This window comes from Schistocerca nitens, chromosome 9 (genome assembly GCF_023898315.1).
Source record: "Schistocerca nitens isolate TAMUIC-IGC-003100 chromosome 9, iqSchNite1.1, whole genome shotgun sequence".
NCBI classification, from domain to species: domain Eukaryota; kingdom Metazoa; phylum Arthropoda; class Insecta; order Orthoptera; family Acrididae; genus Schistocerca; species Schistocerca nitens.
Window position 1 is genome coordinate 151,098,757 of NC_064622.1, and position 24,696 is coordinate 151,123,452.

The 24,696-nt window shown below is 41.6% G+C and overlaps 1 protein-coding gene across 1 annotated transcript in view; it reads right to left on the reverse strand.

Annotated features, from left to right (window-relative positions):
- The window catches only part of LOC126203915 (histone-lysine N-methyltransferase PRDM9-like), a 302,991-nt gene that overhangs the window by 107,530 nt on the left and 170,765 nt on the right, over nt 1-24,696 (reverse strand). The gene's annotated exons all lie outside the window — the stretch shown is intronic.

The window sequence follows — 24,696 nt, forward strand, 5'->3', positions numbered from 1 at the left end:
TCATCAACAAAGTATGTACACACACACACACACACACACACACACACACACACACACACACACACACACACACACACACACACACACACACGACAGGCAACTGAAACCACACTGTCAGCAGCAGCACCAGTGCATGGTGGGGGGTAAGGAGGAAGCGGAGGCAGGGAGGGGGAGGGACAGCATGGTGGGGGTCCTCTCTGGGGGACACCACCTTGACGAAGCACTGTCTGTGCGGGTGGAGAGGCTTGAGTATCCATGTGAAGCTGAGGGCTATGCTGAAGGTAGAGGACCTACTGCCAGAAAGGCCTCACCTGACGGATCAGACTAAGAGTGCCCCACAACGTCCCATCTTCCTTACCCACCCCTAGTCCTTACCCAATTCCCTTCCCCATGCCGAGGTGTGTGTGTGGCACATGGGAAGATGTGTCGCAAACGGAGCCTCAGGCATACGGGGTGACTTCCCTGAGTAAGTAGCCTTACACTACACAGGGTATTCGTGGTGTGGACCGTGTAAATCACAAAAACTCGTGGGCACAAGATGGGCACGACTAAATAAAATAAAGTAAAACAAACTGAGGGCAAACTGAGACCTCAGACACCCAAACATAGGGGTCAGGACTGATGGAATGCATTCCCGCTACTGAATCAGGATGTAGACCTGAGCCAGAAGTGGGAACTGTAACCAAGAAGTTGGACCAGATCAAGATTAAAGCCTTGTCTGGGACCCAGAGGAGGAAACTCCTCAAGGAACAGAGACAAAAGGAAGGGAAAGAATGGCTTCCCTAAGACAAATGGATGGAATTAAATGGGCTTGAGCCCAAGACCCCCACAACATCCAAGACAGGTAGCAAGAGGATAAGGGAGGAATCTAAGACTCCCTCTCTTCCCTGGATAAGCAAGCTCGGAAGAAACTGAGGCAAGGAATAGGGGAACCGACCTGTAGTACTGCAGTCTCTGTTTTTAAGATGACAATTATCCAGGAAGGCTATCCACTGGCAGCCATCACCTCGCAGCAAGTGGAACTTGTACAGATGGCCCTCTTTGAAAATATTGGGGGGAGGAGGGTTTGTTGGTCCAGGACTCAACTTCGGGAGGTTCTATCTAGATCGTGGTGCCCTCATTTTTGTCTGTGAGGGGGTGCACACGGTGGAATGGCTTAAGGACAAGGTTCCTGATATTCCTGTGGGAGGATGCAAAGCTGCTGGTCAGATGGGTACCAAAGATCCTTAAGGATGTCTCCCCTAAAACTCTGTTAGAGAAAATATGGGCCCAGAACCCAAAATTCTTGACAGAAGACTTGTGAGTGATCAACCAGAAAGATGTAACAGAAGGACAAACCCTGGTGGTGGAGGTCGGAGAGAAGTCCCTGAAAGCGATGCAAGAGCAAGATCTGAATTTGGTTTTAAGGTTCTCGCAGGTCATTGTCATGGTTATCAAAGACCTCAAAGGCAATGATGGCAGCAAGACAGAGACTGGAGGTGCTGCAGATTAATCTGCAGCACAGTAAAGGGGCCTCTGTAGCCCTGAGCCACTGCCTGGGGAGACAGGAAGTGAACGTGGCCCTGATACAAGAACCCTACTTATATAAAGGCAGCGTATCGGGCCTCGGTGGCACTGGAGGTAAGCTGATTTATGCTAGAAATCTAAAAAACTCCAGAACACGCACCTAAGTAAGAAATGGAATTTCCTTCATGCCAATGATGGATTTCTGCTCTAGAGACCTAGTTACCATTACAATGCAGCAATGTGAGGAAGATATCACAAGGGAAATTGTTTAGGCCTCAGCATACCTTCCTTACGAAGACAGCTCTCCTCCCCTCCTTTGGAGGTGAGGAGACTAGTAGAAGCTTGCCATTGGCAAGGTGACCAACTGTTAGTTGGATGTGATGGCAATGCCCACAACCTAGTGTAGGGCACCAAGGACACCAACAGTAGAGGTGAGTACCTTCTTGAATTTGTCTTAGCTAACAACTTCGAGATCTTGAATAGGGGCAATGAACCTACATCCAGGTATAGCAGAAGGGAACCAGTAATTGACATTACCTTTGGTTTCCTGATGATGGACAGCTATGTCAAACAATGGCATGTGGCATTAGAGCCATCCTCATCAGACCACACATATATTAAATTCAAGATGGAAATGGGAATCAGACAGACCATGACCTATAGGAATCCCAGGAAAACAGACTGGGAGACCTACAGGAGGGACCTTGACTTAAGCTTAAGGGAAACTAAAACCTCAATAAGGAATCCAATCAAGTTTGAGGAAGTATCAGAGGCTGTTACCTCTGCCATAGTGACCTCATATCAGGACAACTGCACAATCAACACGATGTGCACAAATAGGAGCATGCCTTGGTGGAATAATAACTTGGAAATGCAAAGAAAACAGGTACAAAGACTGTTTAACCTTGCGAGACATAAAGGACAATGGGCAAAATATTGTGAGGCCCTTGTAAACTACAACCTTGCAATTAGACAAGCAAAGGAGGCATCCTGGAAGGCATTCTGTGAGGAAGTAGAGAGCATGGCTGCTCAAGCCAAACTTCACAGCATTCTCACTAGAATACCAACCAATCCAGGAGGTACAATGAGGTAGGAGGATGGGGAATATACAAAGACAGCACATGAGACACTGGAACTGCTCCTCAAAACTCACTTTCCTCACTATGCTCTGCTGGACAACACAGACCAGAATGTGATCCCGGAGAGACAATGATTCTCAGGCACTCGAAGAGAGGACTGGGAATTGGCTAAGGAGTGTGTGGACTTCAATGAAGTCCAATGGATGGTGGGAACATTCCAACCGTTCAAGTCACCTGTCCCAGATGGAATCTTTCCAGCTCTTCTGCAACAGGCGGGAGAGAATCTCATGAGAGTCCTGTGCAGGTTATTCAGTGTTAGCCTAGCACTAGGAATCATTCCCAATGCTTGGAGGGTAGTGAAGGTTGTCTTCATTCCAAAGCCATGGAGAATTGATCATGATCATACCATGGCCAAGGATACGAGACCAATCAGTCTGCCCTCCTGTATTCTCATAACAATGGAAAACTGGTTAATGTATACGTTGGTGAGAGGAGGATAATTAGGGCCCCTCCGCATTACAACCAGGTAAATCATGTGAGATAGCTCTCCATCACCTCATTGGGAGGTTGGAGAAAACACTTCCCTTCCAAGACATAGCCCTCTGCATCTCCCTGGACATCAAGGTGCCTTAAGTAACATGACCTTTGATTCCACGGTGAGGGCAGCAGAGGTGCATGACCTAGGGACCACTATATGTAAGTGGACCACGGCCATGCTTAGTGGAAGGAAGGTAGAGGCTACCATGAGGAGGAGTTCTGTCCCCTTTATAGTGGAATCTAGTGGTGAACAAACTCATTAAGGAACTAAATTCCAGACTATGCTTCTGCCAAGGATATGCAGATGACCTTGTCATAGTAATACTTAGCAAATTTACTGACACAGTTAGAAATATGGCACAAGGTGCAAGACTGGTGCATTGGACAAGATTCTAAGGGTTAATCCTGAGAAGACTGTTGTGGTGCCATTCACGAGGAGGCATATCCAACACTCAAGTTGCAATCTAAAGCTCTTCAATGAAACTCTACCTGTGAAGGGGATAGTGAAGTATCTAGGGGTAACCTTAGATGAGAAACTAAAATGGACCCCTCACATTAAGAGTACCTGCACTAAGGCAAATGGCACTCTAGTGAGTACCAGGAGGGCTTGCGGTAAAAACTGGGGTTAAGTCCCTGAGATACACACTGGATATACACCACGGTGGTTAGACCTAGGATTTCCTATAGGGCGATAGTGTGGTGGAAGAAGGTAGAAGAGCAGGTTGCAGCTAAGGAGCTTGCTAAGGTGCAGAGACCTGCTCACTTAGCCATAACAGGTGGAATCAGCAGCGCACCAACAGCTGGGATGGAAGCCATGCTGGCTGGACATGTCTCCACTACACCTTTGGTTGAAGATGGAGGCAGCAGCTGGGGCATACAGACTTAAAACTGGTAAAAACTGTATCTCACTGGGATATCCAGAATCACACACTAAGATAGTGAGGGAGGTAAATATAGGAATGGATGGGCAAATGCCAGCCAACTATACAACTCCCAACTGCTTCAACAAGCCTTACAATATAATAACTGGAAGCAGGGAGCGGTGGGGAAAAAAAAGTTCGACACCATACGGCGGACATTGTTTGATTCACCAATGGGTCAAAATCAGACCAACGCGTTGGGGCAGGGGTGTAAGGGGTTCAGCCAAGACTGGAGGGATTTCATCTCTCTAAGAAAACTGGCCTCGGTATTTCGAGCTGAAATTACTGCAATCAGGGCATATGTGGAGGAGAATATGCGCAGGTGCTACAAGGACTGTAGCATCTAGATCTATTCAGACAGCCAGGCAGTTCTGAAATCACTGGCACTGGCAGCTCCTGCAACGAGATCTAAGATTGTTGCAGAATGCCACAGGGCTCTGGTGGAGCAAGGGGGAAGCAACAGAGTAAACTTAGTGTGGGTCCCTGGCCACTCAGGGATCTGTGGCAATGAACAAGCCGACAGATTGAACAGGATGGGGGCAATGACTCAATTTATTGGACCGAAACCTGTCCTGACAATCGCCAAGGCTATGATCAAACTAGAACGGAACTGGCTTATGAAACAGCATGCAGAATATAGGACCAAGGTCCATAAACAAAAACATGGTAAGGTAATGATGCCTAAGCCGCGTTTTAAAAGAAGCTCTGTAATCCTGGGACTGAACAGGAAAGAGATTAATCTCATGACTCGACTGATGACCAGCCATGGGAATTTCAAAACAACACCTACACACAGTAGGTATAATGGAAGAAGACCCTAAATGTAGGACCTGTGATGAGGGTGAAGAACTTGCATCACACCTAATCTTCAAATGCATGTAATTGGAGAGAAAAAAGATACAGAATCTTTGGGACAACTAGAGCTGAAGAAAATGTGACTCACAAAAAACTGGTAATGAGGCTCCTTGCACTATTTAAGGGCATTGGTTGGCTTTCCTAGATATACAGGGAGCGATACTGCACAATAAACTCGGTTTCGGTGCAGGCAGTGTTTTAGCTTCCCTGTCAAAATCAGATTAAATCAAATCAAATGGTGCGGGTGGCGGGCAATGAAGTGCTGCGCTTTAGACGAAGGGAGCAGTGGGGGACGGGGGGACGGGGGGACGTGGGGGTGGGGGTGGGGGTAGGGGGTGGAAAAGAAGAGAAGTAAAAAGACTGAGTGTAATGGTGGAATGACGGTTGTGTAGTGCTGCAATGGGAACAGGAAAGGGGGCTGGATGGGTGAGGACAGTGACTAACGAAGGTTGAGGCTAGGAGGGTTACGGGAACGTAGGATGTATTGCACAGAGAGTTCCTTTCTGGGAAATCCAGAAAAGCTGGTGTTGGTGGGAAGGATCCGTATGGTACAGGCTGTGAAGCAGTCATTGAAATGTAAGATGTCGTGTTTGGCAGCATGTTCAGCAACAGGGTGGTCCACTTGTTCCTTGGCCATAGTTTGTTGGTGGCCATTCATGCAGACAGACAGCTTGTTGGTTGTCATGCACACATAGAATGCAGCACAGTGGTTGCAGCTTAGCTTGTAGATCACATGACTGATTTCACAGGGAGGATGGACGAGTATATTGTGTAGGTTTAGTGGAAGGCGGAATACCACTGTGGGAGGGGTGGGACCTAGATTTTCCATTGTTAGACAACAATAAAAGTCATATTAGTGTAATGAACACTGATTTTGACCAGTTTCTGAGTGGAGTAAATGAAGCAGATATGTGGCAGTACAGTATAGAATAAAGCCATTGTTTTAGTGAAGGAGTGAGACTTATAGATGGAAGATAGGATAACTCTTTTGGAATGTAATCTTTTCAGATGCAGAGAGCATAGTACAGGAATGAGAGGGAGAAGTAGTCAAGGACATTACAGAGGTGGATATAATTTTAAGGTGGATATAATCAGAGCGATAGAGAACAAAAAGCAGAAAATGCCCCTCTGTATCAGTAAGGGGCAGAAAATGAGCAATGGTCCAATAATGATAATGGTAATGTGTACTGATGAGGAGGAAGAGGAAGACTGAATCAAATAGGAAGCATAATACACAGGATTGGGGTGAGTCAAATATTTGTGAATCAGATGAAAGGAGGGCTCAATTACGCAAGCTTAATTCAGGCAATTTACAAGACGAAGGAATAAGGGTAGATGAAACTGAAGAATATGAGTTGTTAATATGTCAGGAAGCAGTTGAGTAGAGTTGTCGAGATGGTAGCATGAAGAGTAATGAAGGAAATAAGGAAATTAAGAAACAATCATAAGTCTCATTTTAAAAGAAGAATGATGAAACAGACCTACTTAACAAGAGGAGACAGGAAGTACTATTGGATTTCTATTTGATAGTAGGCCAAAAGGAGAAGGAAGTCAGTAATGACTCTGTAAATGATATGTTGGGTAATGGGTCTCAGAAACAATATGCAAATAACTTTCACACGGTGGCTAGATCAGAAGAGCAGCGCCAAGGGGAAAAATAGGACAATGAGCTAATTGATATAGGGGACAATTTTTGGAAAATAAGGAGGAAAATGGTGAGCGATACACAAGCATATATGGCAGAATGAAAGAAAGAGGGAGTTAACAGTTGAAAAAGATGAGGATGAATGAAACAGAAAGTGATCAATGGACAAATATTCCTGTGGGGGAGCACAAAAAAGGCAAATACGCGCCTGTTTAAAAGACTGATTGAAAAATGGGGTAGCTGTTGCCTCATTATATCTTCCTGAGGACCTTTAAAAATTTTGCCAACAATTTTTATGCCCTTTTTAACATGCAACTCACCTCTCACTCTCACAAGCTCATCTAAGTGGAACTTGGCCCATGTCCACTAGTCCATCACTATTAAGTTGCTCATACTCATTCTCTCCCACTTTGCCATTCTCACTCACCCATTTAGCAAAATTAATTTTCATTATCTCTTTGTGTCTCCCTAAATGTCACTGCCTCCTGTCTCACAGCCACAGGCTCCTACTGTCTTCTCTCACTGTCACTATCTCCCTCTTGCTCTCTTACTATTCCTGTCTCATTCATTCCTTCCCACTACTTCTGTATTTTCTCACTGTCTTGCTCTTCCTCACTGTCATCATCATAGACTCTGTCTTTCATTATTACAGGCTCTCACCCCTTCCATTTTCTCCTGCTCTTTATTCCTTTCCACTGGCACTGTCTCCTTCACTCTTTCCCTAGCACTTTTGTTACTGTCAATTATGTTCCACTGCCACTGATTCCCTCCCTTTCCTTCACACTGCCATTATATCCTTCACCATTTCCACAGCTCAACCACAGTCTACTGTTGTTGTTTTTGTGGTCGTCAGTCCAGAGACTGGTTTGATGCAGCTCTCCATGCTACTCTATCCTGTGCAAGTTTCTTCATCTCCCAGTGCCTACTGCAACCTAAATCCCTCTGAATCCGTTTCCTGTACTCATCTCTTGGTCTCCCTCTACGATTTTTACCCTCCGCGCTGCCTCAGAATATGTCCTACCAACTGATCCCTTCTTATAGTCAAGTTGTGCCAGAAATTTCTCTTCTCCCCAATTCTGTTCAATACCTCCTCATTAGTTATGTGATCTACCCATCTAATTTTCAGCATCCTTTTGTAGCACCACATTTCGAAAGCTTCTATTCTCTTTTTGTCTAAACTATTTATCGTCCATGTTTCATTTCCAGTATTGGATACACTCCATACAAATACTTTCAGAAAAGACTTCCTGGCACTTAACAAATTTCTCTTCTTCAGAAACGCTTTCCTTACCATTGCCAGACTATATTTTATATCCTCTCTACTTCGACCATCATCAGTTATTTTGCTCCCCAAATAGCAAAACTCAATTACTACTTTCAGCATCTCATTTCCTAATCTAATACCCTCAGCATCACCCGATTTAATTCGACTACATTCCATTAGCCTCATTTTGTTTTTGTTGATGTTCATCTTATATCCTCCTTTCAAGACACTGTCCATTCCGTTCAGCTGCTCTTCCAGGTCCTTTGTTGTCTCTGACAGAATTACAATGTCATCAGCGAACATAAAAGTTTTCATTTCTTCTCCATGGATTTTAATACCCTCTCCGAATTTTTCTTTTGTTTCATTTACTGCTTGCTCAATATACAGATTGAATAACATCAGAGATAGTCTACAATCCCGTCTCATTCCCATCCCAACCACTGCTTCCCTTTCATGCCCCTTGATTCTAATAACTGCTATGTGGTTTCTGTACAAATTGTAAATAGCCTTTCGCTCCCTGTATTTTACCCCTGCCACCTTCAGAATTGTATTCCAGGCAACATTGTCAAAAGCTTTCTCTAAGTCTACAAATGCTAGACATGTAGGTTTGCCTTTCCTTAATCTATTTTCTAAGATAAATCGTACGGTCAGTATTGCCTCACGTGTTCCAATATTTCTACGGAATCCAAACTGATCTTCCCCGAGGTCGGCTTCTACCAGTTTTTCCAGTCGTCTGTAAAGAATTTGTGTTAGCATTTTGCATCCTTGGCTTATTAAACTGAGAGTTCGGTAATTTTCACATCTGTCAACACCTGCTTTCTTTGGGATTGGAATTATTATATTCTTCTTGAACTCTGAGGGTATTTTGCCTGTCTCATACGTCTTGCTCACCTACCACGTGGTAGTATTTTGTCAGGGCTGGCTCTCCCAAGGCTATCAGTAGTTCTAATGAAAGAATGTTGTGTATTCCTGTGGCCTTGTTTTGACTTAGACCTTTCAGTGCTCTGTCAAACTCTTCACACAGTATCATATCTCCTATTTCATCTTCATCTACATCCTCTTCCACTTCCATAATATTGTCCTCAAGAACGTCGCCCTTGTATAGACCTTCTATATACTTCTTCCACTTTTTGCTTTCCCTTCCTTGCTTAAAACTGGGTTTCCATATGAGCTCTTGATATTCATCCAAATGGTCTCTTTTCTCCTAAGGTCTCTTTAATTTTCCTGTAGGCAGTATCTATCTTACCCCCTAGTGATATACGCCTCTACATCCTTAGAATTGTCCTCTAGCCATCCCTGCTTAGCCATTTTACACTTCTCGTTGATCACATGTTTGAGACGTTTGTATTCATTTTTGCCTGCTTCATTTACTGCATTTTTCTATTCTCTCCTTTCATCAATTAAATTCAGTATCTCTTCTGTTACCCTCAGTCAACTATCAGCCAGTATTAATTATTTTTCTATACCTTTCTCACTGTTGACAACTCCCCTCTCATTATGACAGAAAGTGACTAGGTTTTCAAGCTAAAATTTTTTGGAAAATTTTTAAATGTGCTGAGGAAGGTAGATTGCGGCAGCTGATACTCCATTTTTCAGTCCGAGTCTTTTAAACAGGAGTATATTCGACTTTTTTGTACTTTGATAGTAGCATTTTTCCACTGGTTCCCTTCTTTTTCCTGCCACTGCAAGGTATGTCACTCATCTGAAAAGAACTTTATGGGTTAGTAAAATTTTGATATTTGATTTATGTGATACTGAAATAACGTAAAATTAATTTTACACATCACACTAGATTTTACAAGCATAAAAATTTTGCATGTGCTTCAGTACTACAACATGGAGTTCCCAGAACGATTCTGAAGATAAAGGAGGCATTTTACAGCATATTTCTTCATGCCACATCACTTTACAAACTACATTTTTGCCCCATAACAGATTTTATGTGCGCATTTTACATGCACAAGCAGGATAACTCTGAACTTCTATATCTCGGAAACAGATAAAGATTTGAAGAAAATTTTCAAGGATGTTCGAGATTGGGGTCTTAGGAATATATTACAAAAATTTCAGCCATTTGCTATGCATAGTTGGCTTTGAATCAGCAGCTTCAGTTCTGGTGCAAAAAAAAATCTAAGAAGCCCTGTTTGGAGTTTCGTAAGAAGCCCCTAAGGCCCATTGCAGACCACATCAAATGCAAAAAGAACCAACCAATGGACTCCACTTGCCTAAGCAGCCGGAAGTGTGTAATACTTACACTCTGATCCCATACTGTAGAACAGTGACATTAGACAATTCTTTTTTTGAGAAAACAAATGATCCATAGCCCAGGGCTATACAAAACACTTGAACCTACCTTCCTGTTATGAATAGAACCCGAGGTATCAGCCCCAGGAGTATCCCATTTTCCCACGCAGCATTTTCGAACATATTACGTAGCTCATGCTGTCTTATGCATACTGATATAGACTATGAAGAGAGTTCAGATGGATTAGATGAATTAGATTTCGAGGAGGAATTGGAAGATGACTCAAAGGATGAAATGGTACATGGTGAGAACACAGATAATATCAACCAAAGTAGTGAAAATGGAAGTAAAGGGCGAAGACAACGAAATTAAGGGTACAGGATTAACTCAAAGCAGTGAGAAAAGCTTGAGACACTTAATCGCATGAAAGAGTGATGAGAAAATGTCTCTAGGGGAGGGTGAAGTGGAAGTAAATCCATGTAAGATATTAGTGACAGATCTAGTAGAAGAGGAAATTATGGAGGAAAAGATAAGGATTCAGAAAGAACAATCTGATAAAAGGGAATAGGGTTTCTTTTGAAATACGAGACTGGGGTCTGATGCAAATACTTCAAACATTTAGGTTTCGGTGCAAAACTTAAAAAAAATAGATTAAGAGATATTAAAATTCTGTAACATCTATCAAGAACCATACAAGACTACCAGTATTTTTTTGGTTTACACAAAGTCCAAGAAAGTATCTGGGAATCAGAGTGTGGTGGAATTGGAACAGTACAATGTAAGAGTCAAGAAATAAGACCAGATGGAAAGAACAGCCACTGCTCCAATCAACACAAACACTGGCGACAGAAAACTTAATAAACATTGTAGTTTGTCCTAAGGAGGTAGTGGCCAATTCTATACTTGAAAAATATTGTCTTCTGCAAGTTAAAATATCCACGAATTAATATTAATACTGTTGTGATAGTCGAACCACTGACTGGTGGGACATAAAACCACCACCCCAATCCACTGTGGAGATCTTAACCACTGATAAAGGGGAGATAATTAAAATTTCATGTTAAATTATCTTGTTCCGCAAACCCAAAAACTTAATTCCTCTGTTTGTCGAAACTAAGATACAGGATTCGAATCAGCTGTAAGTGAGAGAAAAAGGGAATGCAGATGGTCCAGCAATCAAGCAACATGAGGAGCTGTGGTTATGTGAAGGAATATATTACAGTAAATAGCCCACGGACTGTGGACATAATTTTACCACTATGTAGTAAGTGGCAGTGAGTGGACAGATTTACCAAGTGTGCTAGAGTAATAATACTAATGGGTAAGTGGATGCCTGAAAAGTGTTACCAAAAACTGAGGAAAACAAAATGTTTATCTTAATTATGATGTTACTCCAAATTATGAGGAGAAAGTTTTTTTACATGTTAATGTTCAGTACTTGCTGGATGTAATTAAAGTCCATTTGTCTTTCCAGTTTTTTGGGTCTAATTAAAGCTGATACTTCATATCAAGTTTTATTTTCATTTTTAATGGTCTAGTCAACACGAGTTTTTTCTGAGATTATTTTATGATTAGATATCTTTTTTCTGGGTTTAATTAACACCTGTGGTTTTTAATAATTTGTGTATAAAAGGTGCAAAGAAATTGTGTACATCTACATGGACACACTGCAAGTATTCACAAAGTAGTAATTTTGAAAATAGTGCATTGCTGGTAGGAAAATGTTGCAGCACAAAACTAGGTACAGGGCCTAAATACATTCCACCTTGACAAGTTTTTATAACAGAATGAAGGAATGTGACGGTAAATAGTAATGTTTTGTGACCAAAGGAAATTTTCCAAAAATTTCAGTGATGTTGAGCAATAAGATGTCTAGGGACCAAAAATGAACACCTTAGTTTCTGGAGATGTCAACGAAGGCAAGGGGGGGTAAGTGGCCCCACAACAAACAAGAAGCCTATCATTGGTGGAATGGTCATGAGGGAGTTTCAACTAGCATGTTTCTGAAGTGACATAAGCTTACTTTAAATGTCAAATTTATACTGACAGACAGAGGAAGGGATGATTTCATTTATTTATTTAATTATTTATTTCATTTCATTTCATTAACAGTACAGAGTAACCCACCGCCTTAAAATGTAAGGTGGGTCAGATACTTCTGAATCTAACATCAATGACTTCCCATTGTTACAATCTTACTGGTACACAGTTGTTAATGCTTTTTTAAAATAATATAAAGAACATAAAATATAAAGATTTCTCAGAGGTTACAGCGAATTGAATGTTTAACAATTGTTTTGATTCCATATACTTTGTTACTACCTAGTTGATGAGAATATATTTTATATAATGCAAATGTAAAAGAAAAATAAAAAAAGGTAAAGTGCAGTTTTTTCAAAGAAAATGCCTTTTGCATGCTGTACATAAAGTTTCATATTTTAATTTATTCACCCAGACACATTTCACCTGTTTTACAAAGCATCTTCGGGGGGTGTCCTGAAATATTACACGATTCGTTTTTTTTTTTACACATGGTTTATGGTTTCACATCAAGGTTATACATTTAAAAAAGTTCCTTAACATTTTTTTTATGAAATGGAAAGGTACTTACAGGTAACTTTTAATTCACTGCATCTAAGCAAACTGCTTGCTTTTCCTCATCTGGCAACCAGGTGGACATCTTACAGTTCACTTTTAGTTCACTGTTTTCGTTACACATCACTGTAACTGCCATCTTTTTAATACAGACATTCATTTGTTTTTCTAAGTATTACCAACTGTTTTGTATATACATAATAGAGGGAAACATTCCACATGGGAAAAATATATCTAAAAATAAAGATGATGGAACTTACCAAACGAAAGTGTTGGTATGTTGATAGACACACAAACAAACACAAACACACACATTAAATTCAAGCTTTCACAACCCACGGTTGCTTCATCAGAAAAGAGGGAAGGAGAGGGAAAGACGAAAGGATGTGGGTTTTAGGGGAGAGGGTAAGGAGTCATTCCAATCCCGGGAGCGGAAAGACTTACCTTAGGGGGAGTTGTGTCTGTATATGTGCGGATGGATATGGGTGTGTGCGCGCGCGGGTGTGTACCTGTCCTTTTTTCCCCCCCTAAGGTAAGTCTTTCCGCTCCCGGGATTGGAATGACTTCTTACCCTCTCCCTTAAAACCCACATCCTTTCGTCTTTCCCTCATTTTGTGTGTCTATCAACCTGCCAGCGCTTTCGTTTGGTAAGTCACATCATCTTTGTTTTTAGATATATTTTTCCCACGTGAATTGTTTGGGTTTCTGTCTATTATGTGATCAATCAGTGTAAACAGTGAGTTGCTGGTCATATTTACTTGGTTATTTAGTAGTTGTTTCTTTTCAGCCTTTGTTTTGTATATATATAATAATTTTCCTGTAATGTTAGGAGATGTCTTTCATTATTTATTCTAATTATTTTCATATCATTTTCGCTTGCAGTAGGTTTGTGGTTGTTTTCTCTCAAATGTTCTCCAAAAGTTGAGTGGCTCGTTCCATATTTCCATGCTCCGATACGTTGTGTGTACTGGATGTCAAATGTTCCGCTGGTTTGTCCTATATATCTTCCATGACATGTGTTGCACTTTAGTTGGTATATTCCTGATTTTTTATAGATATCTGTGTTTTTTTGTTATTTTTTGAATGTGCCTTTCTATTGAACTGTCTGTTTTGAATGCAATGTTTATCCCTTGTCTTTTGAAAATGTTTGTTATTTTATGTGTGAGTTTGTGCTTGTATGTCATTGTGTCCCATCTTGAATCTTGTTTTTTGTTTTCCTGTATTCTTTGTGTCGTTATTGTTCTGTCACTGTTTGTGCCTGTTTGTGTAGTGTTTTGTTGTACTGTTGTTTGTGGGTGTTTATGTACTGTGTTCACTGACTGTATTTGTTTTTTAATTTTTTTGTTTAATTTGGTGACTAGTTCCCTATTGTACCCGTTGTTTGTTGCTATTTATGTGATGATGTCTAGTTCTTTCTGGTAATTTTCTGTGTTGAGTGGTACTGTGTTGAGTCTACGAAGCATGTACCTGAGTGCTGATTGTTTCTGTGAGTGTGGGAGATTAGAAGTCTGATGTAGGATTGTGTCAGTTGTTGTAGGTCTACGGTAGATTTCAAAACTATGCTGATTGTTTTCTTTTTTAATGGTTATATCTAAAAAGTTTATTTGGTTGTTCTGTTCTTTTTCCATTGTGAATCTGACTTTCTGTATATTGTGTTTATATCTGTATGCGACTGGTCAATTTTTGCCTGAGGTTCATCTATTAAACAAAGGATGTCATCCATGTATCTGATCCAATGAAGTATATGTTGTAATTCTTTTTGATAACATTTTTGAAAATTAAGTTTTCTACATGGTTTATGAAAATGTTTGCAAGGACACCTGATACTGGGGATCCCATTGGTAACCCATTTCCTGTGAATAGTATTCATTATTGAAATGAAAGTAGTTCTGTTCAGTTATCAGTTCCAGCAACTTGTGTATTTCTAAGATGTGTTCATCTGGTAGCTGGCTTTTGTCCTTCACATTTTGCTCTATGATATTTATTGTTTCTGCTATTGGCATGTTAGAGTATACACTCCTGGAAATTGAAATAAGAACACCGTGAATTCATTGTCCCAGGAAGGGGAAACTTTATTGACACATTCCTGGGGTCAGATACATCACATGATCACACTGGCAGAACCACAGGCACATAGACACAGGCAACAGAGCATGCACAATGTTGGCACTAGTACAGTGTATATCCACCTTTCGCAGCAATGCAGGCTGCTATTCTCCCATGGAGACGATCGTAGAGATGCTGGATGTAGTCCTGTGGAACGGCTTGCCATGCCATTTCCACCTGGCGCCTCAGTTGGACCAGTGTTCGTGCTGGACGTGCAGACCGCGTGAGACGACGCTTCATCCAGTCCCAAACATGCTCAATGGGGGACAGATCCGGAGATCTTGCTGGCCAGGGTAGTTGACTTACACCTTCTAGAGCACGTTGGGTGGCACGAGATACATGCGGACGTGCATTGTCCTGTTGGAACAGCAAGTTCCCTTGCCGGTCTAGGAATGGTAGAACGATGGGTTCGATGACGGTTTGGATGTACCGTGCACTATTCAGTGTCCCCTCGACGATCACCAGTGGTGTACGGCCAGTGCAGGATATCGCTCCCCACACCATGATGCCGGGTGTTGGCCCTGTGTGCCTCGGTCGTATGCAGTCCTGATTGTGGCGCTCACCTGCACGGCGCCAAACACGCATACGACCATCATTGGCACCAAGGCAGAAGCGACTGTCATCGCTGAAGACGACACGTCTCCATTCGTCCCTCCATTCACGCCTGTCGCGACACCACTGGAGGCGGGCTGCACGATGTTGGGGCGTGAGCGGAAGACGGCCTAACGGTGTGCGGGACCGTAGCCCAGCTTCATGGAGACGGTTGCGAATGGTCCTCGCTGATACCCCAGAAGCAACAGTGTCCCTAATTTGCTAGGAAGTGGCGGTGCGGTCCCCTACGGCACTGCGTAGGATCCTACGGTCTTGGCGTGCATCCGTGCGTTGCTGCAGTCCGGTCCCAGGTCGACGGGCACGTGCACCTTCCGCCGACCACTGGCGACAACATCGATGTACTGTGGAGACCTCACGCCCCACGTGTTGAGCAATTCGGCGGTACGTCCACCCGGCCTCCCGCATGCCCACTATACGCCCTCGCTCAAAGTCCGTCAACTGCACATACGGTTCACGTCCACGCTGTCGCGGCATGCTACCAGTGTTAAAGACTGCGATGGAGCTCCGTATGCCACGGCAAACTGGCTGACACTGGCTGACACTGACGGCGGCGGTGCACAAATGCTGCGCAGCTAGCGCCATTCGACGGCCAACACCGCGGTTCCTGGTGTGTCCGCTGTGCCGTGCGTGTGATCATTGCTTGTACAGCCCTCTCGCAGTGTCCGGAGCAAGTATGGTGGGTCTGACACACCGGTGTCAATGTGTTCTTTTTTCCATTTCCAGGAGTGTATGTTTTCTATGTCAAAAGAGAGTAGATTAGCTGTATCTGGGATTTTTACTTCTTTTATAAGTTGTATTAACTGTGACGTGTTCCTCATAGTTCTGTCATCTTCTATTTTATAAGTCTGTTAGTAATTTCAACATGTGTCCTGCAAGTTTGTAAGTGGGAGCTTTTTCGAAGTTTACAATGAGTGTTACTGGGATTTTTCGTTGGCATTGGAGGATGGGTGCTGAAGGATTGTTCTGTATTAATTTACCTTTTTCTCTGTCATCCAGTGTGTAGTCTATATTTTTTGACCTATCTTTACCTTGATCTGAAATCTGTCTGTTGGGTCTGATTTCGATTTTTTAATATTATTTTGTGAAATGAACTCCTGTGTTTTGTCAATGTATTGCTGATTGGGCATAGGAACTACTGTATTTACTTTGTCTGCTTTAGTAATAATGATGTTTTCATTTTGGAGTTTCTTTCTGAGTTTTCCGAGCGTTTCGGATTCCGTGTTTTTACTGTTTCTGTCAGTCTGCTTTTTTGTATCTGTAATAATTTTATGTATTTCTTTTTTTATCAATTCCCTTGTTAGCCCAGTGTTTACATTGCTGTTTTCACTTTTCTCCTCTTGCTTTAGAATGGCTTCTGATTGTATTATGAGGTATTCTTCATCTACTTTTGTATTCATGTTGGTTCAGTCCTTTTTCTAAGAGTTCTTTTTCTTCACTGTTTAATAGTGTGTCTGTGAGATTTATCAACCGTGGATAAAATTGGTGTGTGTGTGTGTGTGTGTGTGTGTGTGTGTGTGTGTGTGTGTGTGTGTTTAGGTTGTTTATTGTTTATGTTTATGTTTCTTTGTTGTGTTTGTTGTCTCATGAGTTAGGTTATCTTTTTCTTATGTTTTTCTTCAATTTCTTTCAAGACAGTGTGTGTAACTTTCAACCTTTTTGACCAGATCAGAAAAAACAGCAGGATTGTTAATGTTATTTGCAAATTGTACATGTGTTTTATATAGTTTTCGAGATAAAGTTTGTTTTTTCAAGTCTAGAGCTTTGATTTTGTATTTTAGCCAAACTTTCTGAGCTGTTTCTTTCGCTTTTTCTTAGCAATAGACAAACTGTTTTTAATCTTTACATTGACATAGTTAGGTACAAGGTTATTCGATTGACAAATATTGTTGCACTTTGTGTGTTCCATGGTTTTACAGATGTTGAGATGTAGTCTTCTGAATCTGTGGTAGAGGCCAACTGGAAATGCCTGGAAGGGCTTATATAACACGTTTCCTGTAGTGGCCAATATACATACAGCTGCTGCGAAAATAGCAACAAACAACGGGTACAATAGGGAACTAGTCACCAAATTAAATAAAACATTAAAAAACAAATACAGTCAGTGAACACAGTACATAAACACCCACAAACAACAGTACAACAAAACACTACACAAACAGGCACAAACAGTGACAGAACAATAACACAAAGAATACAGGAAAACAAAAAACAAGATTCAAGATGGGACACAATGACATACAAGCACAAACTCACACATAAAGTAACAAACATTTTCAAAAGACAAGGGATAAACATAGCATTCAAATCAGACAGTTCAATCTAAAGGCAAATTCCAAAAATAACAAAAAACACAGATATCTACGAAAAAGCAGGAATATACCAACTACAATGCAACCCATGTCATGGAAGGTATGTAGGACAAACCAGCGGAACATTTGACACCCGGTACAAAGAACATATCAGAGCATGGAAATATGGAACGAGCCACTCAACTTTTGGAGAACATCTGAGAGAAAACAACCACAAACCTACTGCAAGCGAAAATGATATGAAAATAATTAGAATAAATAATGAAAGACATCTCCTAACATTACAGGAAAATTATTATATATACAAAACAAAGGCTGAAAAGAAACAACTACTAAATAACCAAGTAAATATGATCAACAACTCACTGTTTATACTGATTGACCATATAATAGACAGAAACCCCAACATGATTACACATCAAATTCCTCTCATAATAATAATAATTATTATTATTATTAAAAAAACAAAAAATATCTCTCTCCCTCTCTAATACACACATATATAAATTCACAAAACAGTTGGTAATACTTAGAAAAACAAATGAATGTCTGTATTAAAAAGATGGCAGTTACAGTGATGTGCAACGAAAACAGTGAACTAAAAGTGAACTGTAAGATGTCCACCTGGTTGCCAGATGAGGAAAAGCAAGCAGTTGGCTTAGATGCAGTGAATTAAAAATTACCTGTAAGTACCTTTCCATTTCATAAAAAACGTTAAGGAACTGTTTTTAAATCTATAACCTAGATGTGAAACCATAACCTATGTGTAAAAAGGACAAATCATGTATTATTTCAGGACACCACTCAAGATGCCTTGTAAAAAGGGCAAAATGCATCTGGGTGAATAAATTAAAATACAAAATTTTATGTGCAGCATGCAAAGGCATTTTTTTTTTTTAACTGCAATTTATATACAGCTGCTGCGAAAATGGCCACTACAAGAAACGTGTTAAAAAAAAAAAGTAGTACAATGAGTGTGGTGAAAATAATTTGCAGTATGTAGAGGGAAGTGATATGCTGTATTTGGATGTGTAATATAGTCTAAGTAGCCTGTTGGTTGATAATGGCCCATTTCTACCTATTTCAGATGAGAAGGTCTCAGTACAACCTCGTGCTATTCTAATCTGAAATGGTTTGTGCTAATATATGTTTACACAGCTTATACACATTAAATACTGATTGAACACTTCATACATGGAATACATGAATTTTAGCTTTACATGAGAAACACACTTATGTTTGTAATTTGTTAGTAGAAATAGAATATAGTTCATTGCTACTTGAATGCATTATTCCTTAAATAACTTAATACATTACTGATATATAAAATTCAATGATTGTAGCTTTGCATAGAAAAGAGAATACAATACGATGCACAATGCTTGTGTGCATTATACTTTAAACACTATGCAGTATGTCCTTGGGGAGGAGGAGACTCGGAATGAAAGTTCTTCGAGCCTTCTCCTCCCAAGCAACATTACCTTATTACTACAGTCTTAGTATGTGGTGCCAGTGTTTGTTTTATGATTGTTGTGTTGTTTGTGACTGCGTTGTGGTGTGCAGCATCATGCACTGTTGGTTTTGGTCCCTTACATGTTGATCCTTTCTGAGTCATGTTCACTTAGTGTTCCTTCCTCGGTTTCGGAATCTGTGGTTCTGGTTACGTCCTCCCATGTGGTTTATTCTGTTTGTGCTTTGTCTATGTCTCCTCCCATATGGGTTTTTGCACTTGTGTTCTTCGTGCAGAGAGTTCGATGCAATATTGGCTATGCTATTTATTGTGTTCCTGTCATCGGGATTATGTATTATTCCGGCAATGTCATTGTCGTTCTGTATAGATCTCACACTAGTGCTAGAGTGTTGCACACAGTGTGACATGTTCTGGTGTTCCAGTTTCTCCGCGTATGAATACTTCATCATTAGTTAGTCCCATAGGATTTAAATGTACCGAATACAGCCCGTGGCCTGTCAGGAAATGGACTATACCCCTGCTTGGGCCAACATGTATTCTTTTATGTACATCAGGAAACAAAGAGTGTACTCAGCATCCCTTGTTGGATGCATCCTACCCTCTCTACCATGTTTGAGTCTGCCACTGTTTCATCTGTGTTTTGCTCATAATGTTGGTTTCTGTAATTTCGGTGACTTTATTGAGCCTGTCCCTCTTAAGCCAGTAAAGCGTAGCTCTAGAATATATTGTTATGTCTACAAGATAGTTCCCCATCACAACGCAAAGTGCCTCTAGTGATGTGGTGTTGAAGGCTCCGCTCATTATCAGGAGTACACTACATTGACCTCATCTTGCAATTGTCTTGTTAGTCTGTATGTTCAGTCAAAGCTCAAGCACTTGCAGCAAAGAAAGTGACGGATTCAAATATCGCAATGTGGTACGTCCTTATTGTCTTGTTGTTGTTGTTGTTGTGGTCTTCAGTCCTGAGACTGGTTTGATGCAGCTCTCCATGCTACTCTATCCTGTGCAAGCTTCTTCATCTCCCAGTACCTACTGCAACCTACATCCTTCTGAATCTGCTTAGTGTATTGATCTCTTGGTCTCCCTCTACGATTTTTGCCCTCCACGCTGCCCTCCAATGCTAAATTTGTGATCCCTTGATGCCTCAAAACATGTCCTACCAACCGATCCCTTCTTCTAGTCAAGTTGTGCCACAAACTTCTCTTCTCCCCAGTCCTATTCAATACCTCCTCATTAGTTATGTGATCTACCCACCTTATCTTCAGCATTCTTCTGTAGCACCACATTTCGAAAGCTTCTATTCTCTTCTTGTCCAAACTGGTTATCGTCCATGTTTCACTTCCATACATGGCTACACTCCATACAAATACTTTCAGAAACGACTTCCTGACACTTAAATCTATACTCGATGTTAACAAATTTCTCTTCTTCAGAAGCGCTTTCCTTGGCATTGCCAGTCTACATTTTATATCCTCTCTACTTCGACCATCATCAGTTATTTTGCTCCCTAAATAGCAAAACTCCTTTACTACTTTAAGTGTCTCATTTCCTAATCTAATCCTCTCAGCATCACCCGATTTAATTTGACTACATTCCATTATCCTCATTTTGCTTTTGTTGATTTTCATCTTATATCCTCCTATCAAGACACTGCCCATTCTGTTCAACTGCTCTTCCAAGTCCTTTGCTGTCTCTGACAGAATTACAATGTCATCGGCGAACCTCAAAGTTTTTATTTCTTCTCCATGGATTTTAATACCTACTCCTAATTTTTCTTTTGTTTCCTTTACTGCTTGCTCAATATACAGATTGAATAACATCGGGGAGAGACTACGACCCTGTCTCACTCCTTTCCCAACCACTGCTTCCCTTTCATGCCCCTCGACTCTTATAACTGCCATCTGCTGTCTGTACAAATTGTAAATAGCCTTTCGCTCCCTGTATTTTACCCCTGCCACCTTCAGAATTTGAAAGAGAGTATTCCAGTTAACGTTGTCAAAAGCTTTCTCTAAGTCTACAAATGCTAGAAACGTAGGTTTGCCTTTTCTTAATCTTTCTTCTAAGATAAGTCGTAAGGTTAGTATTGCCTCACGTGTTCCAACATTTCTACGGAATCCAAACTGATCTTCCCCGAGGTCCGCTTCTACCAGTTTTTCCATTCGTCTGTAAAGAATTCGCGTTAGTATTTTGCAGCTGTGACTTATTAAACTGATAGTTCGGTAATTTTCACTTCTGTCAACACCTGCTTTCTTTGGGATTGGAATTATTATATTCTTCTTGAAGTCAGTGGGTATTTCGCCTGTCTCATACATCTTGCTCACCAGATGGTAGAGTTTTGTCATGACTGGCTCTCCCAAGGCCATCAGTAGTTCTAATGGAATGTTGTCTACTCCCGGGGCCTTGTTTCGACTCAGGTCTTTCAGTGCTCTGTCAAACTCTTCACGCAGTATCTTATCTCCCATTTCATCTTCATCTACATCCTCTTCCATTTCCATAATATTGTCCTCAAGTACTTCGCCCTTGTATAAACCCTCTATATACTCCTTCCACCTTTCTGCCTTCCCTTCTTTGCTTAGAACTGGGTTGCCATCTGAGTTCTTGATGTTCATACAAGTGTTTCTCTTATCTCCAAAGGTCTCTTTAATTTTCCTGTAGGCAGTATCTATCTTACCCCTAGTGAGACAAGCCTCTACATCCTTACATTTGTCCTCTAGCCATCCCTGCTTAGCCATTTTGCACTTCCTGTCGTTCTCATTTTTGAGACGTTTGTATTCCTTTTTGCCTGCTTCATTTACTGCATTTTTATATTTTCTCCTTTCATCAATTAAATTCAATATTTCTTCTGCTACCCAAGGATTTCTATTAGCCCTCGTCTTTTTACCTACTTGATCCACTGCTGCCTTCACTACTTCATCCCTCAGAGCTACCCATTCTTCTTCTACTGTATTTCTTTCCCCCATTCCTGTCAATTGTTCCCTTATGCTCTCCCTGAAACTCTGTACAACCTCTGGTTCTTTCAGTTTATGCAGTCCCATCTCCTTAAATTCCCACCTTTTTGCAGTTTCTTCAGTTTTAATCTACAGTTCATAACCAATAGATTGTGGTCAGAATCCACATCTGCCCCTGGAAATGTCTTACAATTTAAAACCTGGTTCCTAAATCTCTGTCTTACCATTATATAATCTATCTGATACCTTTTAGTATCTCCAGGATTCATCCAGGTATACAACCTTCTTTTATGATTCTTGAACCAAGTGTTAATAGGTCTTGTCTTAATAGGTAATTTGTACTGAGTTGTGTTTAGTCTTGTTAGTTTGTGCATAATTTTGGAGGTTTTTTCAATTGTCAATTTTACATGATGGGTGAAAGTCTGTTTTTTCCCCGAGATAAGTGTGGCTTGCTTCCTCTGTATGCTTGCATTGTCTAATTTTAGAATTGGATTCCTCTGTAGTGCCCCTCTGAGCAGTTTTGTTGGGAGCTATTTTTAATTTATTTTCTTTGCACCAACTGTTAATTTTCTGAAGGAGTTGCGTGCCTTTTGTCTCTAGTGCTGCTTTCGAGTTGGCTGACACCACTACGTATTATTCTGCGTAAGCCACCACACCTCCTCTTACCCTGTCATCACTGTCCAGGGTGTTCAGCAAGGGCTCGATTGCGATATCACAGACAAAATTGAGCCCTGTGGACATCCCTTTGTTATTCACTTGATAACCTTCCGTGTACCTGCCCTCCACTCCGCCACTCTGCCTCTGCAGTAGACTAGGGGGCTATTGTAGAGGGAAGCTGATAGCCTCATTTCCCTTAACCTGGCAAGTTGTCAAAAGGCCCGGCTATGTCGATTAGTATGGCGGCCACATATTTGTCGCTGATGCTATTTGTAACTGCCCGTGCTTGGTTAACGGCATCTTCTATTAACTACCTTCCCTGAAACTCTTGCAATTTCCTGATTATTACTACATTAGCAGTTTTCCAGAGGTTTGGAATTCTGCCTGTCAGTAGTGCCTTGCTGAACATACTACTAAGAAAAGGTGTGATTTGTGTTACTGTTTGTTTTAATGTTTCTGAAAGTATTTTGTCTGGGCTGGGTGCTTTTTGGTTTTTAAGCCTGCTGAATGTAGTCGTGACTTCTTCTTGCGTGAATGGTATGGTTACACTGTCACTGATGTATGGTTGCCTCATGCGCTCTGTTAGGTCAGCATGGTGTCGCTCGTCTTGTGTGGGGTCGTCATCTGGGAGGAGCCTGTTCAGAAGATATTCTGCTGTGCTTCTCCATCCTCTGGTCATTGTGCCGTCAGCTTGTTTTAGTGTTGACAGAACTGCCAGTGTCTTAACTCGTTCTGTTTCTATCGTGAATGATTGTCCCCAGATGTCATTCTGTAGCTGCGTTTTTACAAAATTGGTCCAGTAGTCTTGCCTTGTCGTCTTTAGTTGTTTTTGGTATTTCTGTTTACCTTCACAATACATATCAAGTATTATGTGTCTTTCATGAGCTGTCTTTGCTTGTTGGTAGTACTTTCCTTTATCCCATGAATCCTTCTTTAGTCTTACCAGGTCTGTCGATCAACATTGTTTCTATGGCCAATGCGGAGCCAGCAGAGGGCAACTGATTCCCTGCAAAAGACCTGCATCGAAGCCTTCCACACATTCAGTGTCTCCTTAATGACACGCAGTTTGTAGTGGGTGTTGTTATGCCATTCCGTCTCCCAAAGCCGGAAAACCCTGCAGTGTAAGAGAGAACACAGGTCAGCTTCGGAGATACCTATCTCCAGATGCGGTTTCCGCATCGCTTGTTTGGCCAGCCCATCAGCAAGTTCGTTGGTGGGGATTCCGACATGTCCTGGGGTCCACACTAACACCACATAATGGCGGGACTTTTCCAGAAAATAGATGAACTCCTGAATGGACGCTACAAGAGGGTGGCGAGGGTAGCACTGATCGATAGCTTGTAGGCTGCTCAATGAGTCAGTACACAGGAGAAATGACTCTCCAAGGCATGAGCGGATGTACTCAAGAGCACGAGATATGGCTGCCAGCTCTGCAGTGAAAACACTGCAGCCAACTGGCAAGGAGTGCTGCTCAATATGTCCTCCATGAACAAATGCGAACCTGATGTGACCATCAGCCATAGAGCCGTTAGTGTAAACCACTTCAGAGCACCAGAACACGTCAGAAATCGAGAGGAAGTGACAGCGGAGAGCGGCAGGATTAACAGAGCCCTTAGAGCCATGCAAAAGGTCCAGACAAAGCTGCGGCCGAGGCGTACACCATGGAGGTGTATGTGAATGGACCTCGCGGAGAAGTTGTAAAGGCAAGAACTCCAGCTTGGAGAGATCGGACCGCACATGAACCGCAATTGTTAGCCCCAATCTGAGCCACCGATGCGGGAGATCGACCACCGCAGACGGGAAAAGGAGAAGGTAATTCGGATGCTCAGGGGAAATATGAATGTGTGCAGCAAAGACCAGTTGCGCATGTCTGATCTGCAGTGGAGGGACACTAGCCTCCTCCAGTACACTGGCCACAGGACTTGTCCTAAAAGCTCCTGTCGCTAA